The sequence below is a fragment of the Diceros bicornis genome, chromosome 3 (assembly GCF_020826845.1).
Source record: "Diceros bicornis minor isolate mBicDic1 chromosome 3, mDicBic1.mat.cur, whole genome shotgun sequence".
NCBI lineage: Eukaryota > Metazoa > Chordata > Mammalia > Perissodactyla > Rhinocerotidae > Diceros > Diceros bicornis.
The window spans coordinates 52,584,380-52,601,793 of record NC_080742.1 but is presented as its reverse complement, the minus strand read 5'-3'; the positions used below and the strand labels follow the sequence as shown (position 1 = coordinate 52,601,793).

The 17,414-nt window shown below is 44.8% G+C and overlaps 1 protein-coding gene across 1 annotated transcript in view; it reads left to right on the top strand.

The window, feature by feature from the left end:
* Positions 1-17,414, top strand: part of JAZF1 (JAZF zinc finger 1) — a 320,674-nt gene that overhangs the window by 285,656 nt on the left and 17,604 nt on the right. The window lies entirely within an intron of this gene.

Sequence of the window (17,414 nt, the reverse complement as noted above, 5' to 3'; positions counted from 1 at the left end):
ATTGAAGGAACACATCCAGCCACCTACCTCTATTGGTCCCGTAAAACCTGAGGTGAAAATATTTGTGAGTTCCTCTGGGTTTTAGCACCATGAGTCTGATATTTTTGGAAGCATTTTACCCCATACCCCAGTTCGGGCCATTGTATCTTTACATGCATGCTTCTAAAGATCTCAAGTTGCTGAGAAAGCTAAAATAATTTATGTAGAAAATATAAAGTAGAAAGATGGTCGAGATTTCCCTGTTTCTCAGAGAAGGCTCAGTCCTCTCAGTCAGAGCTATGGGCAGCCTTCAATTTTTGTTCTCCCTAATTACCTTGAGTTGATTATTTTTCGCTTGCGCTCTTGTTCCCCTTTCCTGTCCGTGTTTTGACAGGGAAGAAAATAAACGTAGCTGGTGATAAAGCTGGGAGTACTGGCTTCCCAACCGTAGCCTCTGCCAAAGGCTAGAGCCCTCTAGGTCACCTGCCCTTCGAGATGGTAATTGGTTGTATGGGAATTTTCACAGTAACCTCCCCAAGGAGCAGTTTCATCAAAGAGTAACCTTCTTGTCTAGACCGTACAAACCTATAAAGTCATCACCAGCTGGGATTTCCAAGCTGCAAAGCAGCTGTAGAGAAGACTGCCTCTAGTCTTGAACCACTTGCTCATGGAGAGCGCTCGCTGTGGAAACCTTCCTTTTTCACCGATGCGTGGATCTCTCTCTGGGAAGAGTAATGGAAACTATCCCACTGACTCCATCATCCAAGGAAAGACACCCAGCTCGTGATTTCTGCTTTATTGGCATCTGCACAACCTTGCCATCTCCTTGCATTTTGAACCTAGTACACTATCTGAGATTTTGTTTTTACAACTTATTTTTGAGAATGTTCCAACTGTGCCTTTTACTTTTTTGCTTACCAAGGCTAATTATTAATTAGTGCGATAAAAGCAGTTTAATACTTGACGTTTTAAGAAACCAGGCTGGCAAAACTTACCCAGAGAGAGTTGAAAAGGATTCAGACTCCTAATCCAGGGCTCTTTCCGCTTTAGGTACTTAGCAAAGTATTGGCAGTTGTAATGACAATAGTGTTCATGAGATTGGAAAACAGAAGCAGGTGCACTCTGGTGGGAGAAGGGCAGAAAGGGTAGGGTGTGTCCTGAGTCCCCTGTCAGATTCTCTCCTAAGAGTAGAGGCAGTATCAGATGATGGAAGTCATTCTAGAATTCAGTAGAGTTGACTTGTCAGAAATGATGTTAAAACAGAGATTACATAAGGAGGAAAACAAATCAGGGGATATGATTTATGGAATAAAATAGTTACAGAAGCAGGTTGAAGAGAGACCCTCTGGCCCATACCTGACCTTGGCAAGGGGCATTAGAGTTAGTGTGAGGTGCGCCCACCTGGAGGAATAAGAATAACAATGTGAGGGGCCAGCCCGGTGGGATAGCAGTTAAGTGCACGTGCTCCGCTGCGGTGGCCCAGGGTTCGCAGGTTCAGATCCCGGTTGCGCACTGACGCACCATCTATCAAGCCATGCTGTGGCTGCATCCCATATAAGATGGAGGAAGAGGCGCACGGACATTAGCCCAGGGCCAATCTTCCTCAGCAAAAAGAGGAGGATTGGCAACAGATGTTAGCTCAGGTCTAATCTTCCACGCACAACAAAAAGAATAACAATGTTAGTCACTGTATGGGGACACCTAGCATGTGCTGGGAGATTTGCTAAGCGTGTTATTCACATCCCCGTTTTGTAGATGAATGGAAAGTGGAAGGTCAGGGATGTTAAGTAACTTGCCCAAGGGCACGCTGTTAGTAAGTTTGGATGCCTGGATCTTAATCCAGGTCTGCCTTTCTCCAAAGCACATTCCTGGTTGCTCTCCTCTATGATTACTGAAAATGTGAGATATGAAATGTGATTCATTTGTGTGCTCTTCAGAAGTGCTTGGCACATCCTGTGCTCTTAGCATGATTTTTTTTTTTCAGGTACAACTAGGAGGTATTATTGTTCATATACGGATCAAACATTTGAATGCCTACTATGTGCCAAACATATATACAGAGATAAAAGACATAACCCCTGTCCTTAAGTAGCCCGGAGACTAGTGGGGGGAGATAGACAATGAAATCCACACAGGGTGCTAAGTTCCCTGATAGAGACAAACTTGGGGTGTACACAGGAGGAAGGGGCACTTAGCCCAGCCTTGGGGTAGGGAGTCACAGGAGACTTCTTGGAGGCAATGATATCCAAACTGAACTTTACGAATGAGTACATCTTAGTCAGATGGAGAAAAAGAAGAGGGTATGCCAGGCTGGCTTGGTCCAGATGGGTGAGGAGGGAGAAAAATGCCCAGATGACAAGAGTTTGTCTGTTTTCCAAGTGTAATGGGAAGCCATCGGAGGATTTTAAACAGGGGATTGTCATGGTTTGCTTTACATTTTGAAAAAAGATTTTTCTGAGTGATGAATGAATGTTGAGGATGTGGGGCTAAGAATGGCTAAAGGAGGGGTGGGGATGTCTAGCATAGCAGTCTAAGGAGAGTGGCAGTGGTGGGATCAGGATAACAGGGTGGGGATGTGAATGGACTCAGGAGTTGGATGAGGAACTGGAGAGGGAAAGAGAGGAAGTTCTTTGCTGGAGCAGCTGAGTGGATGGTGGTGCCATTTCCTGAGCATAATGGGGCAGGAACAGGTTTTTGGGGGCTATACAATCAAAGACTCGCTTTTAGAATCAAGACGTGATCTTAAATCACTGACCACTTCTGTCACGATATACTGTATGTCAGTAGTTCCCAAGCTTTTCCCGGTGACCTGGGAGCATCTTATCTTATATACGTGGATCCCCGGACCCACCTCAGATTTAGTGTGTCGAATTCCGGGGATAGAGGCCAGGAATCTGGAGCTTTCAGTAGCTCCCAGGTGATTCCAGCACTGCCAACCCAGCACCAGTCCATGAACATTGTTTGCAAACCACTGCTCTGTTTCACATTTGCCAAAGCCAGTCTTGATGACCTGATGGCTATTTGAGCAATATTCCTGCCCAGATGCAAAACCAGTGTCACCCCACACCGCGTCATGCCCAGTGAACCACTAGCAATTTTCCCAGATAAGTCATTCAAAATTAAAGTAAAGGTTTACTGACTGGCCTAATTCAGGCTATGCTTCTTTCATGTTTTTCCGTAGATCTCAGCATATCCTAATAAGAAGAGCATTTTCCTAAGGGACAGGAATGTTCCCATATATTTATGTTTTTCATAAGGACCTAAGCCTCAGATGTCTGTCTGAATGATCTGATCCTCATAAATCGGCAGATTGGTTCTGGAAATCCCATGAGCCTAGGCTTTCTTGAGAGATTTATGGCGCTTCCCCCGCTCGGCTGGGGCCAGGAATAACATTGCAGCTCCCTCAGCACTTCTGGTTTTCGTTCCTGAGGGGATAGTGAGGGAAGGGAGAGGTGTGCTGAACCAATACCACTTTGAAAGAAAACTGTCCAGACCTATTTTCCAAAACCTCAGGAAAAGCCTCATGTTCTGCTAAGGGTATAACAGCTTTCTGCCCTCTCTTCCTTGGGATTTTCCCAGCCTCATCTCCTTTACCTGGGTGGATTCCGTGGTGTGGGAATGGGGCCAGAGCTGGCTGGAGCCCACGGACACATTCCAAGACAGGGTCAGCCTCCTCGGGCAGTGGCCTTAGACCTTCAGCAGGCAAGGCTGTACTGAACTTTAGATAAGCTCATTTCCACTCCGTCTTAATATTCTTCCAAAACAATGTTAATTAATTCCCTCTTGGCCTGATCAAGAAAAAGGGCTAATTATGATGGCCATTCCAGTTAGAACCCACGCCTGGCAAATCTGTTTGACCAAATTACACATTTTATTGATGGAAGTGAGTATGATTGTTTTTATTCCATGTAGTAATTGCACCAAAGTATCTGCATCTACCTTAGCTGCATATCAAACGAGAATCAGAAAAGGTTATATCAACTCTCTAGTAGATAGACAACCGAGGAACTAGAGCTAATGACTGACTATTACTAGAAGGACCCAGTGCTGAGTGCTTCAGGGGATGCAAAGATGAGTAAAAAGGAATCATTGCCCTTAAGGAGATGAGAATCTACCTAGAGAGGAAAACAAGTGTGCAAATAAAGCTCCTGAGCCTAAGAGCCTTGAACTCAGTGTTATAACGGTCAAAGGAAGGAGAAGTCACTTCTACTTGGCAACAATCCAATTAACATTTAATTACTTGAGGAAAGTAGTGTTTGAGAGAGTCCTCCAAGGATGAGTGCAGGTGGGGTAGAGAATGGGGTGGGTGTTGTATTGTGTATTCCAAGCCCAAAAACCTCATGGGACAACACGGAAATGGTTTAGGGACCAGTGATGGTTTACACACCAGTTTGATTGGTCTATTAGATTCACAAAGCGTACACATAGATATAAGAACCTTAAATGCTAGGTTAAGGAATTTGTGTTTAATCGAGTTGGCAGTGGGGTGCCATTTTTAATAAGAGAAGTAACTAATGTGATCAAAGAAGAGCAATATTATGGCTTGAAGCTATTTGGGAGAATGTTAATTTGGCAGTGGAAGGAAGATGGATTGGAGGGCAAAGGGACTGGAGGCTGGTCTATCAGTTAGGAGGTTATTTCAATAGCCAGGATGAAAGTATGGAAATAGATTTGATTTTCCTGATGAAATTTCTGCTTGTTGGATGGGAAATGACTTGTTGTGGAAGGCTTTTCAACACTGTTATGGGTAACACACAAATCCCTCCCGGTTGATAGGAACCTGCCCGCTTGCTCAACAGAAGTAAACCTTGTAGACATTGGAATGTTTATGTTCAGCCCAAAATGGCTCTGGTTTTTTACAGAGCTGTAAAGTGTATTTAACTCCCAAGTATAAAACACTTCTTGACTACTGTTTCATGGCTTCATAAAACGAGGCTCAGTTGCGTAGGTGCTTTTCGTTGTCATCCCCTATCTTTGTACGCAAACCTGTTTCCTGATATTGTTATTCCAACGGAAAAAAACTCAACCCAGTGTAAACTACCTTTTTTACAAGCAGCCATAAGAAGAAAGCCCCAAGGACAATGAGGAGCCTCGGCATTTATATTTTTAACCCAAGATGACATATCTAACTAGCAGGGAAGCAAAATCGCTTCAATTATGAATGTTTTTCATTGTGGTTGTGAGTGTAAGTCGGTAACAGATGTTCATTTTTCCCAGCTCAACTGTTTCTAATTCTTTCTTGAACATGGAAAGAGAAATCTTTAAACCTTTGCCAAAGTTCAATTAACATCCCTGACGGAAGGTGGAAAATGCCCGACTTTGTTTTTCCTCAGCCATATACCTGCTTTGGCTGCCTGTGCCACAGAGCACAGGGGAAAGATTCCAGCTGGCACAGGTTTTATTACTGCAAAGTTAATTTGCAGAATAAGCCTTTGGCGGGAGGGATCTGTTCAACTTTTTATATGTTTATTTATTTACTCTTTTTTAGTTATAAATAAAACTGCACTGTAAAACATCGCAGCTTAATTGCAGGAAACCCAGCGCATTTTTTGTTGTTGTTGTTCTGCAAGTGGTTAATAGCTTGTGTTTTGTTTATATGGAGTCGTAGAAATCTTGTGTAAGAATATGTGACTTGGTTTATCATGTTTTTCCTGTGCTCTGTGGAACAGACGGCTGTTCATTATTGAAAGGCCTTTTTCTGTGGAGAATGGAGTTTTGGGGGGGAAAGCATTTATGTAAGAATGCAGAATGACTTCCAGAGACTACGGGCACTCTGTGGCTATAAAGCCTCAACAGCACCTTCTGCAGTGAGTGACGTTACAATAATTTGCTTTAGCACCTCAGAAGTATTTCAGCTGCGTTTTCTGAAGTGAGTCCTGCTGAACAGAGCACAGGAGACAGCACCAGTCGACTTTTCTCTCCACCTTCGATCCTTGACATGCGTGTCTGCGTGACTAGTTCCCTTTTGATAGTCGACTAAGGGAGAATCACATATTCTTCACACACTTCTAATTCTAGAACCCACGCCGAAAAGATTGAGACCATGATACAATTTACATGTGGGGTTTGGCTTTCTAAACTTTCACTTTTTAGAAAAATAGAGTCATGCAGAACATTCTCTTGGGTGCCAAAACTTGAAAATTATGTCCCTGGTGTAGTTTGCAATGGTCATTTACTAATGCATGCTGTGCAAGTTGCTTGAGCTTTGATGACATAGCCCATTCCAGAGGTTTTCTTGTGTATCCCCAAAGGTTTGCTGAATATCTGTTCATTAATCCTCATTTAGGCAACTGGAAAATACCTCCTTTGTAGTCTGTGACGTGTGGATTATCCCATTAGGAAATCTGTGGATGACATATGACTTATGGGACTTGCAAAGGGTCGTTCGTTTGTCTTTGGATAAAAAGGAGTGTTCTCCTTACAGAGCAAAACAAATAGAAGGGAAGAAATAGTTAGTAGACCGGAGCTGAAAAATGGGAGGTTGGCTAAGGGTTGTAATAATCGCATTATAAACATCACAACCCCTTTGGCACACAGGACTGACTTTGCTTCTCCTAGGTTGACCTTTAAGCCTCTGGGCCAGGATTGATTTGAAAAATGGACCATTTGGATTCAGTACTGGCCACAACTCAGACTCCAAACCGTAGTGGAGGAGGAGGATGGGACAGTAAAGTTACTCAGTGACGTGAGAACTTAGAATTGAAAACTCTTACCATCTTTCGCTTAGGACTCAACTTCTACCTTGACGTTAGAGTGACAGTTGAAGAGAAGTGTTTAAACCTCTTATTCTTTGTATATTCATGAAGCTGCCTCTATGTTTACAGGTTATGGCTAGGGGATACACAGACTCAGTCAAAAGTACCTAGGAAGCATTGCTGTAGTTTTCAAAAGAACTTGTTCTTTCAACCTCACATTCTGAAAAGTAAATAGGCAGCTTGCTTGGGTAAACATAATCTTGGAGGACTGGGTGTGTTCCCTGAGCGAACTCCTGAGAATAAGAAGTTTTAAACAGCTCAATGCACAGTATCTGTGAAATGAGGGCGGTCTCTGTCACCTGGCTTCCAAATGCTGGGTTTCCCATTTATCTGACCAGGGAAGCCACTGACTAGGACACTGGGGGACAAGTGGCGTCCAGGACCTGAGTGCCGGACTTCCATCCCTGCCTGTACCTTTGCTGAGTGTGTGACCGGGAACAGGTCACCTCCCTAGGCCTTGGTCTTGTCCTCTGTAAGAGAGGAGGTTGGCACAGAAGACCTGAGGTCCTTTCCAACCTTGAAATTTTATTGTTCTATGACCCAGCGATTACATCATAGAAAGGTCAAGCTGGGCATTTGTAAATCAGCCAGAAAGTGTGTGCTGGCAGTGTACTCAGGACCTGTAGGAGTAGGAGAGAAGCACAGCACAGACTCTGAGTTCTCTTGGAACTGAAAATGGAGCAGGAAGACACACATGCAAGGGCAGGTTGAGGCCAGAGCAAAGACAGAAGAGCGAGAGCCACGGGAGATGTGAGGGTCAGGGTAGTGGAGACACCTCCTGTGGGGGCCTGGAGGAGAGGAGCCAATGGTGGGGGCTTTTTGAATGAGGTCGTGGGGGGCAGTTAGTGGAGGGTCTAGAAAAATGAGACGCAGAAATTCAAATTAAATTCTTCCTTAATTTGCACAGAGAGTCAGATCTTTGTATGGAAATAGCATTTCCCAACTCTAAAAGGGAAGAAAATGGCAAAAGGACAGTGAGACGGTATCTTGTGTCACTGTGTTTCTATTTTTGTTTTTTATGGACAAAGCCTACTTCCTACCACACATTGAAGATGGCGGGTGGGGCGTCTTCCTGGCCTGCCGTCTCCTGGATATGATTCTGGAAAACAGACCAGAAGCAGCCCCTCAGGTCTTCCAGGAGATTACCACACAAGGAAGTGACCGAGATAGAAGCCCCTGCTGAGGTTTGATAATCTGTCTTGGAAACATGAGAGAGGAAGGGCAGGGGAAGCAGAGCTAATGCTGTGATGTTTGCACTTCTGAGTTGGTGCCATCAAGACACAGCTGTCTAAGATCTCAGAAATAACTGGTCAGTCCTCATTCATTGTAATAAAACGTCCACCCAGACTGGACATAGGCAGTTCAGGCAGAACAGAATTTAAGTACCTGATGATTTTGGACCCTGACCTCTAAATATATCATCCATCACCTTTTCATGTGAAAGTTTGGGCAGAATGACGATCTTTCCTTATTTCTGTTGCAGCCTGTCTGGGAACTGATAAGTATGGTTTATTAGGCCGCCACTGTTCCTGTTTTCAGCCTTCAATACCTATCTAATCATAAACCTGTAGTCTTTTTACTAAACATGGGAAAACCTCTTGTTTATCACCATGTGGCGCTTATATGGCATCGTTCTTTTAGGCGTGATGTATTGTAAACACATTGAGAAGAGGCGGCCTGCGAATGTAGCATTTCCAGTCTAACTATGCATGTGTCCAGAGACACCCTGAAGGTGACTGAACAGGGGACAGCGGTGGAGGACAGGAAAGAGTCCACCACCTCTATTCTGGGCCAGGAAGAAAGATGTCATGCAATCGGTGCATGTGACCATCAACCCAGGGTCTGTACTAAGCCTGCTCTCTGCCGGGCACTGTGAAAAGCCGTTTCCAGGTACAGACCCAGTCAGGTAGATACTGTTGCATTTCTAATTTTTCAGGTGGAGTAACCAGGGCTTGAAGGAGGTGAGTAAGTTTCTTAAGATCCCACAAACGGGAGTTGAATTCGGGCCATCTGACTCCAGGGGCCCTGCTCTTAGCACTAGGCAACCTCTCCTAGCCAGAGTTGAAGCTTATAAGTGGTGGCAACAGGGAAAGCTCAAAGCCACTTTTGAAATCAACTGTGTCCAACTGAAAGAAGAATGTAGTCTTCTGAGGAAGTGGCATCATGTCTTTGTCACAGAACATATGTCAGGACGGGCTGGCGGCATGGGATTTGAGGGAGCCGGCTGGCCAGCCCAGGGCAAGCCACTCCACATTCTTGTCCAGGGTGGAAGGCAAGAAACCCCAGCGAGACTGACCAAGAACAGCACGTGGGGTGGATGAATCTGGAGGTGATGGCCAGGTGGCAGAGTTGCAGCAAGCTCCAGCTTAGGTAAAACACAGCAAGGCCAAAGCAAGCCAAGAGGGAGAGGTGAGAGCAGGAGCCAGCCCAGCGTGGAACATTCAGCTGAGCAAGAGGACCAGTAATCCACAGGAGCAGGAGCCACGGCCATGCAAGTGCCAGCGGGCAGGGGAAATTGGGTGACTTGTTTGACCTCCGCTGCTCCTGGGGTTCTGTCACTGACCCTAGGTCTTAAAAAAGCCACTGAGCAACATCCATCATCCTGATTGACTCTTGAATTTGTGAAATCACGTGTCTGCTCAGCCAATGAAAATGCTAATCACAGACAGTGCTAACTGTGTGGCAAGTACTGGTTTCAGCACTTAAGTATATATTAACTCATTTATTCCTCTGATGTGGGTTCTGTGGCAAAGAGAACTTGAGTGAGTTGCCCAAGGTCATTGAGTGAGTCAGTGAAGGAGCCAGTGTTGGAACCCAAGCTGTCAGGCTCCCAAGTGTTCTCTTGTGACCATGGGAGATCGTCGTAAACGGAGAGGCGTTGTCAAGGTCACTGGATGGTCACACTAAGACCTTGGCCTTCCAAATCCTGCCACAACCCAGGGCATAGGAGAAACCTGATAAATGACAGCATAGGGAATGAGTAGTGCTGTGAGCAGGGAGGGTCATGTTGTCCACTGGAGCCTTTATTATCATGCCTGGAGTGTAAAAAGTCTGACTCACATTTATAACATGCTTAAAACGATCTCTTTGATTGGGAAATTCTTGCCCCTGCAGTTTCTCCCAATCGCTTTTGTCAAGGTTTGTCACACACGTAACATTTCACCAGATTTAAGTGCGGCCCTGATGATTATGAAGCCAGCCTGATACGTGCAATATGTAAAAACGACATGCTTTCAGGAAGCTGCCCTGTTAGGAAGCCAAATAGCCTTCTTAAAAATCAGAAGTACTCTCATAAAACTCGTTTTTCATGCGACACAGCCTGTAGTTTCCACATGGGACGAAGTGTGAAACTAAGCTTTTATGGGAGATCTCTAAGATTTGTATGAACTTTCAGTGACTCGCATGACATTATTCCCCAGAGAAGCAACTGATTTTCTGTTGTGGTGCATTTTCATGTCCTGTGCTCTGTCTGGAAAGAGACAATTACTCTGATGCAGTAGAAACTGGTTTTTGCTGGCAGACCCTAATTATTTCTCATCTTGATCATTGCGACATTTTTCTCAGTATCCATCATCCTCCCCTTCCTGACTCTCCTCTTTGAGCTTTCCCTTGGCATAAAAATACTCACCCTGTGTGTAAATATAGCCCATTATATTTCATAGTAAGAAGGGAAAACACCATAGCAATAACCAGCCCTGGCAAGTGCCTCAGTACTGCAGAGAAAGGCTGTGCTTGTGTTCAAAAAAGATGGTCCTCTGCTCTCGTCATTTCAGAATTCACCTTATTAAAAGCCAGGCACTATCCTAGTGGAGGAGTCCATGGTGTGATAATGAACCATCCACAGTGAGGATGCCTCGAGGGCTGAGAGACTTCATCGTTTTCATCCCCAAGTCTCCAGTATTGTGAATGAATTAACAAAAAATGTTCAGCATTATAATCGTAAATCAACATTTTATTTTTTTTCCGATGGCATTAGAAATCAGTAGTCTAATCCATTGCATTGGAAATGTAAATGACATCTTAATTTTTGTCCGTGCATTTTAGGCATGACTCTAACCAGATGATTTCTTGTTAGGTTTTGTAAATCTCTGGTCATTTCTTTCAAGTCCAGACCATTTTTAATTACTGATTAAAATAATGATACCAACCAGTGCTAATATAGTACATAACTACAGTCATGCGTCGCTTGACGACAGGGACACGTTCTGAGAAGTGCATCATTAGGCGATTTCGTTGTTGTGTGAACACCATAGAACATATACTTACACAAACCTAGCTGGTATAGCCTACTACACACCTCGGCTATATGGAACTAATTTTATGGGACCACCGTCGTATATGCGGTCTGTTGACTGAAACGTCGTTATATGATGCATGACTGTATGTGCCAGAAATTTTTCATTTTATACATGTTAGATCATACAATCTTCACAGTAGCCCTGTGAGGTTAGCTCTAGTATTATTTCCATTTTACAGGTGACGAAATAGAAGTATAAAGAGGTAAAATAACTGGCCGGAGGCCACCAGATGGTAAGAACACAGCCAGAATCCTAATACAGGCAGCCTGCTCCCAAGTCCCTGAATTAACCGCCTTACCACACGGCCCATGGATGGGGTTTGGTTTGGTTTTTGTAGTTGTGCTAATCAGGTTTAATGGGAAGATGAAGCTCTTGTGTGTGTGTGTCTTGCAGATTATGATCCCTGATATCATCATCTTAGTTTCTTTCATTTTATCAGATATAAATTGCAGTGTGCATTAAATAAGCATAATTACTAAGTACAAAACACGTATGTTACATACACATACTGACATGCGTTGTGTCACGTAGTGCTGTTCTCCCGGTACACGAGGCCTCTGCCATGGATTTCCTTCATCCCACAAGGATGAGCTGAGGCCTACTCAACCAGGCACTGCTCTGGGTGCTGGGGTGCTGCCGAGAATAAGGAGACTCGGCCTCACAGAACTTCCCCTTTGACAGCAACTTCTCCATGAGCTTGTGAGGGTGATGGGGAAGATGAATCTGCCGACCACCCTTGAACTAGATGCCCCCCTTCCCAGCTGGCTCCAGCTCCTTCCCGGTGCCGGGCTTTCTGATTCTCTGGGTCTGGCCCAAAGCGCTGGCTCCAGTAGGCCCACTCGCCCTTCCTAGGCACGTGCCTCCTGGCCAGCCCTCCTCAGCTCAGCTGCAGGATTTGAAACTCTGAGAACCCCTTCTATTCGGCAGCCTGAGGACAGACTGGGCAAGGAGTCCAGGCTACCCTACACGATGCTTCTTAATCCAGCAGAAGGGCTGTGAATGACCCGGGGCCATTTCTTAGAACTGGATTCACCTACTCCACAAACAAAGATTGATGGTTCTTGAGAATATTTAAAAAGGATGTAACGTGACACAGTCTTGAGGGATACCTGAATCGATGAAGAACTGTCTTCATACTTTCTATCCATTTCTATCCAATGCATCCATTGCCTGTCACTTTCCTCCGTGAGCTCTGATGGCTCCATCCATGTGTCCAGGCTGACCCCCTGAGGTTGGCACAGCCACCTTCCTGGTTGGATTGTAGGTTCCTGCCTGCTGACATAATACATTGTTGAGGGTCCCCAAAACGACCTTTTTCTTCTCTTTTACATCCTGTTTAAATGTCAGCTAAAATTGTGTGGTAATTTTTTTCTGGATGAAATGTTGGTTCTTTTAGAAAGAAGTTCTGTAAACTGAAATGCTGATGGTTAAAAATGGCTTTAAGCTTTTTTACTGTGACACGTAGTAAGAACTGTATTTTACATTGAGACACACACCTGAAAAAAGTTTTACCAACACATCTTTCTCTCCGATACTTTCTCTTCCATTCTGTCCTTTTATTCTTTTAAATGCTAGTTGTGCCCTACTGAATTGATTTCATGACCCAGTTATGGGTCACAGTCTGCAGTTTGAAAACTCTAGGACTCTGCATTGGAAGTAGGTCTTCAGCGTTGCCGATTGCCACGGGAATTCTTTATGGTAAATATCCAGGAATCCTGAGCAGACGCCAGGAGGCTAGAGGGAAAGGAGTCGTTTTGATCTCCCCCAGAGGTACAAGAACTGATGACTGGGAGGAGAAATGGGGGATGTCGCTGAAATCCGTGCTGTCCTGAAGAGACGTCATTTCTTACTGCTCATTTTTTCCTGAAAAATAGTGAAGATGTGGAAACAATAAAGGAGATGGTATTTTCTTGTGCTTTCAAGGCAGTTTCTTTGTTCTCTAACCAAGATGGAGAGCTGGGAAATTGGGTACCGAGAGAAGTACTCCCAGCTGGAGCCCTCACTGGTGAGAGGACTCCTGCTGTGTGTGTGGGGAGGGGGTGCGAGGATGAGGAAACCAAAGTGCAGAGTAGTGAGGACAAGCCATGGGGTGTGACTCCAAACTGAGTAGGTGAGAGAAAAGTAGAGCTTCTTTGAAGTCTCAAAGAGAAAAGAAGAAAAGGATTAAGAGGCATAACAATATAGGGTTAATGAGAAAGAGGCCAGTTTTTTCTAGGTGTTGATTTCTTCTCATCTTTTTCTGAGAGTGTGCCTATTCAAATACAGAATTTCTTACTCTTGCTTTGTGGGATCGATTTAAAACCTGAATTTCCAATTTTTAGATGATGCTGATTTCCATAGCCTTGATCTTGACTTCAGATGAAGTCACAGGCCATTGAGTTAGAGTGACATCCTTCCCCACTTCCCTGACAGAGGATGAAGGAGCCAGGAGGAAAGTCACAGCCTCCTCCGTGCAAACCTTAGCCCTCACAGTGACAACAGTCATATCACGGTGGCCAGGTGGCTGTTAGGGCTGTGCAATCCCGGCTGAGTCCGTGCTCTGTTTACAACTTGGCAGGTTTGTCGGGGGGCAGTCTCAGCATTCTCCCAGCGCTCCCCTTTTTGTCAGTGTACTAGTGGGAAGTGCGGCTGCCTGTAACCTTTTCATCGACTCGTGATTTTCACTTCTTTGTCAAAAATCAACACAGAGAAAGGTGACAGAGAGTTGGACTTAGACATCTCATTTGCCATTAAGTGGCAGAACCTGAATCTCAGATATCTAAAATTATCGTCTCTTCACTATGCCTTTATCACTTGTCCGGTTCCCCCAAGTAGCAACATCGTAGAGTTGGAAGGCAGTGTCTGGAGGCCTGATGTTGCCCTTACCTTCTACTTGTTTGTTCGGGAAATATATACTGAGTGCCCGCTGTGGGCCAGACACGTTGAGGGACACCAGGAATTCAGTGACGTGGAGCTTGCATTCTTGTGGGGGTGGAAGACGACAAAGACGAAAACGAGATCAGTTAGAAAGTTTGAAGTGCTGTGAGGAGGGTACCCAGGGGGCGGAGATTGTGCATAGAAAGGACGGGCTATTTCAATAGGCGGGTGATTAGGGCTGGCCTCTCTGAGGAGGTGACGTTTCAGCTGAGACCTGGATGCTGAGGAGGAGCCAACCGTGAGAAAAGCTGCAGAAGAGTGTCCAAGGAGAGGGACACAGGGAAAAGGCCCTGGAGGGAACCAGCTCAGCATTTTACAGACACGTGGCCTCTAACTCAGAGTGTGGACCGTGATGTCACTGAAGTGACGCCAGCATGGTGGACAAGGAGGCAATCGTCATAAAAGAGAAGGAAGGAAAATGATAGACCAGGGAAGTAGCTATATTGCAGAGAAAATCTATTTAAATCTGTATTTTGAACAACACTTTAAGGGATTCCTTAATGTGAGAGTTAAATTGGATGTGTCAGTCATGAACCCATGATCATAAAGATAAGTCCTTCCAGCTCTGTCCCTCTGATGGCCCAGCAGCAATGACCCAGCACTGGCCCTGGTGTGGGACAGTCTGACCCCCACTACCAGCACCTCGACTTGGGTCTCTGTGCTGTCCTCTGTTGAAAGGAAGGTAGGATATTTTGGGGCAGGAGAAATCGAGGACAGGCCTGGGGCTTTTGTTGTTGCCAGAAAGACAGAAAGAAGGATGTTTCCAAAGCAGCCAGGAAACCCAGTTAAAGATGGCCGTCTGAACACACACATGCACCTAAAGTGACAGAAAGTGAGGTTTAGAAGTCTTAAGTCAGGCAGCAGCAACCAAGGGGGGAAGCTAGAAAGCAAATGGCTAAGAGGTGGCTGACTCATTAGCAGGCTAGAAAAAGTGGGAACCTGAGCTGACTGGGTGAGCTCAGAAGCAAGCAGTTCCGCACCAAAGAACCCAGAGAGCCTTAAGAATTGGAGCTACGTCACAGGTACATGGTTTCTCCTTGGGGTGATGAAATTGTTCTAAAATTGATTATGGTGATGGCTGCACTACTCTCTGAATATAGTAAAAACCATCAAATTGTAGGCTTGAAGTGGATGAGTTATATATGAATTATGTCTCAATAAAGCTTTGTATTTTTTAAAAAAGAATTGGAGTAACAGACACCTCTGAATGTAGGGGACAAAGAGACAAGAAAAGCTCCTAAGTCTCCCAAGAGGGGGAACACGTTCTGAGAATCAGGAGCCAGCGTGGCAAGGGACTTCTCAGCAGCACTCCAAGAAGCAAGAAAACACTAGAGCAATGCTTTCAAAATCCTGAGGGAAAACGGTCATCAACTTCAGAGGCTATAATCAAGTGTGAGGATAGATTAAAGACATTTTCAGACATTTGAGGACTCAAAATTTTACCTCCCGTGACCCAAACAAGAAATAAGCAAAGAAAGAGGAAGACATGGACTCTACAAAAAAGGGGTCACCCCCCGTGATGGGGAGAGGCAAAGGGAATTCCTGGGGTGGTGGTGAAGGGAAATCCTCGGGTGACAGCTGTGCAGCAGGCCTGGAAGACAAATGGTCCAGACTTGGCAAGAGGGTGGACGGCAGCAGGAGAGTGTGTCTCAGGGAAAAAAGGAAGGAAGGAAGGAGGCGGGGAGAAAGAGAAGTAAGGAGAAATAAAAGTGAATACCTGATGGTTTAAACATATTGAGAGATTTACACTTTCAGTGGAGAGTTTGGGATGAATTCAACTAAGCAGTATGATATACTAGATTAGAACCCTTGGTCTGCCATGGAAGAGCTTTGTGACCTCTGACAAGTCACTTTGCCTGTCTGAGCTTCCATTTTATGTACAATGAAAATAATCATAGTACCAACCTCACAGAGTTATTGTGACGTTTAAATGAGTTAACAGATGCACAGTGCCTAGAACTGTGCCCGGCACTTGGGGAGCCCCAAATAGGTGTCAGCTGCCCTTATGATGATGATGATCGTGATGAGAAGGAGGATGCAGTTGAGAGAGATGACGACAACCACATAGGCTGGGGAAATGGTGAATGTTGACTCCAAGGACAACAAAAATGTGTCAAACATTGAAGACTAATGACACCAAATGTTATAATGAAATTCTACTAGGAGGAGGGAGGGTGTGGGAGAATGGTTGGAAAATATGTAAAAGATGAGAATTCTTATCTCGTGTAATAGGAGGTCAATAGATATCCAAAATTGAACATCAAAAAGTAGCAGTAGAGAGCCAGCCCTGATGGCCTAGCGGTTAAAGTTCAGCGTGCTCCACTTCAGCGGCCTGGGTTCAGTTCCTGGGCATGGAACCACACCTCTTGTCTGTCAGTAGCCATGCTGTGGCAGTGGCTCACATAAAAGAACTAGAAGGGCTTACAACTAGAATATACAACTATGTACTGGGACTTTGCAGGGGGGAGAGAAAAAAGAGGGAGGAAGATTGGCAACAGATGTCAGCTCAGGGTTAATCTTTCCCAGGGGAAAAAAAAAATAGCAATAGAAGCATGTTATTTAGAAATAGGGAGGCAAATTTCAGGTAAAAGACTTGTAAGTGGTTGCCATGGGGGAGAGGGGAGGGGAGGACAGGGGACTCCTCTTTTTTGTTATAAGCCGCATAGAACTATCTGTCTTTTTACTCTGTACAATGATAACTGATTAAAGAGAACAAAATTTAAATTAAAAAATAATGAGAAATACTGAAGGGGCAAAGGAGACTACCTAAAGGGGCTTCCACTGGCCTCGTTGTGGTAATTTAAGCATCAGAGTATGCTAATGACTGGTAATTAATTGAATCTGAAAATCAATGAGTCCAAAATGATACTCAACATAGAAAAGTTAATATAAAGTGTGCCAAAAAGTAGCTATAATACAAGAACGGTGAAAATAATAGGATGCATTTACTTTTCTGTAAATTTTGCCACATCAGAAAGCATTGGCATAGGTGGGGGTTGTATTCTTCTGTAAAGCAGATGTCTGTTTATAAAATATGGGTGTTCTTTTTCTCCACCTCCGTTAGCAGATTGGCAGGGACTTGTGCAGGCAAAGTAGGAACTGAGGCAAGTGTAGGGAAGACCAGCCAGCACCCTGGTCACAACAGGTGGAAGGAGGGCCTGAGCGAGAGTGGGCTGCAAGATGGGGGAAGAGCTGAGTGCCCCAAGAAGGAATCGCTTGTCCCCTGGGAGATGCGATTGCCAATGGCCCTAGTAATTATATTGAAGACGTGATGTGGCAAGGAAGACATGGACTAAAAAATCCCGTATATGGAACAAACGAACCGTGAATAAAAAACCCAAGAGTCCAGCCTGTGAGATGCAGGCTCACTCCTGAATCATCTTGTCCTGACTGTCCTTACCAAGAGTCAGTCAGTCAGCAACAGCCTTCTGAGGGCTGAGATCAGCTCCTGTTTCCTTTAGATTCT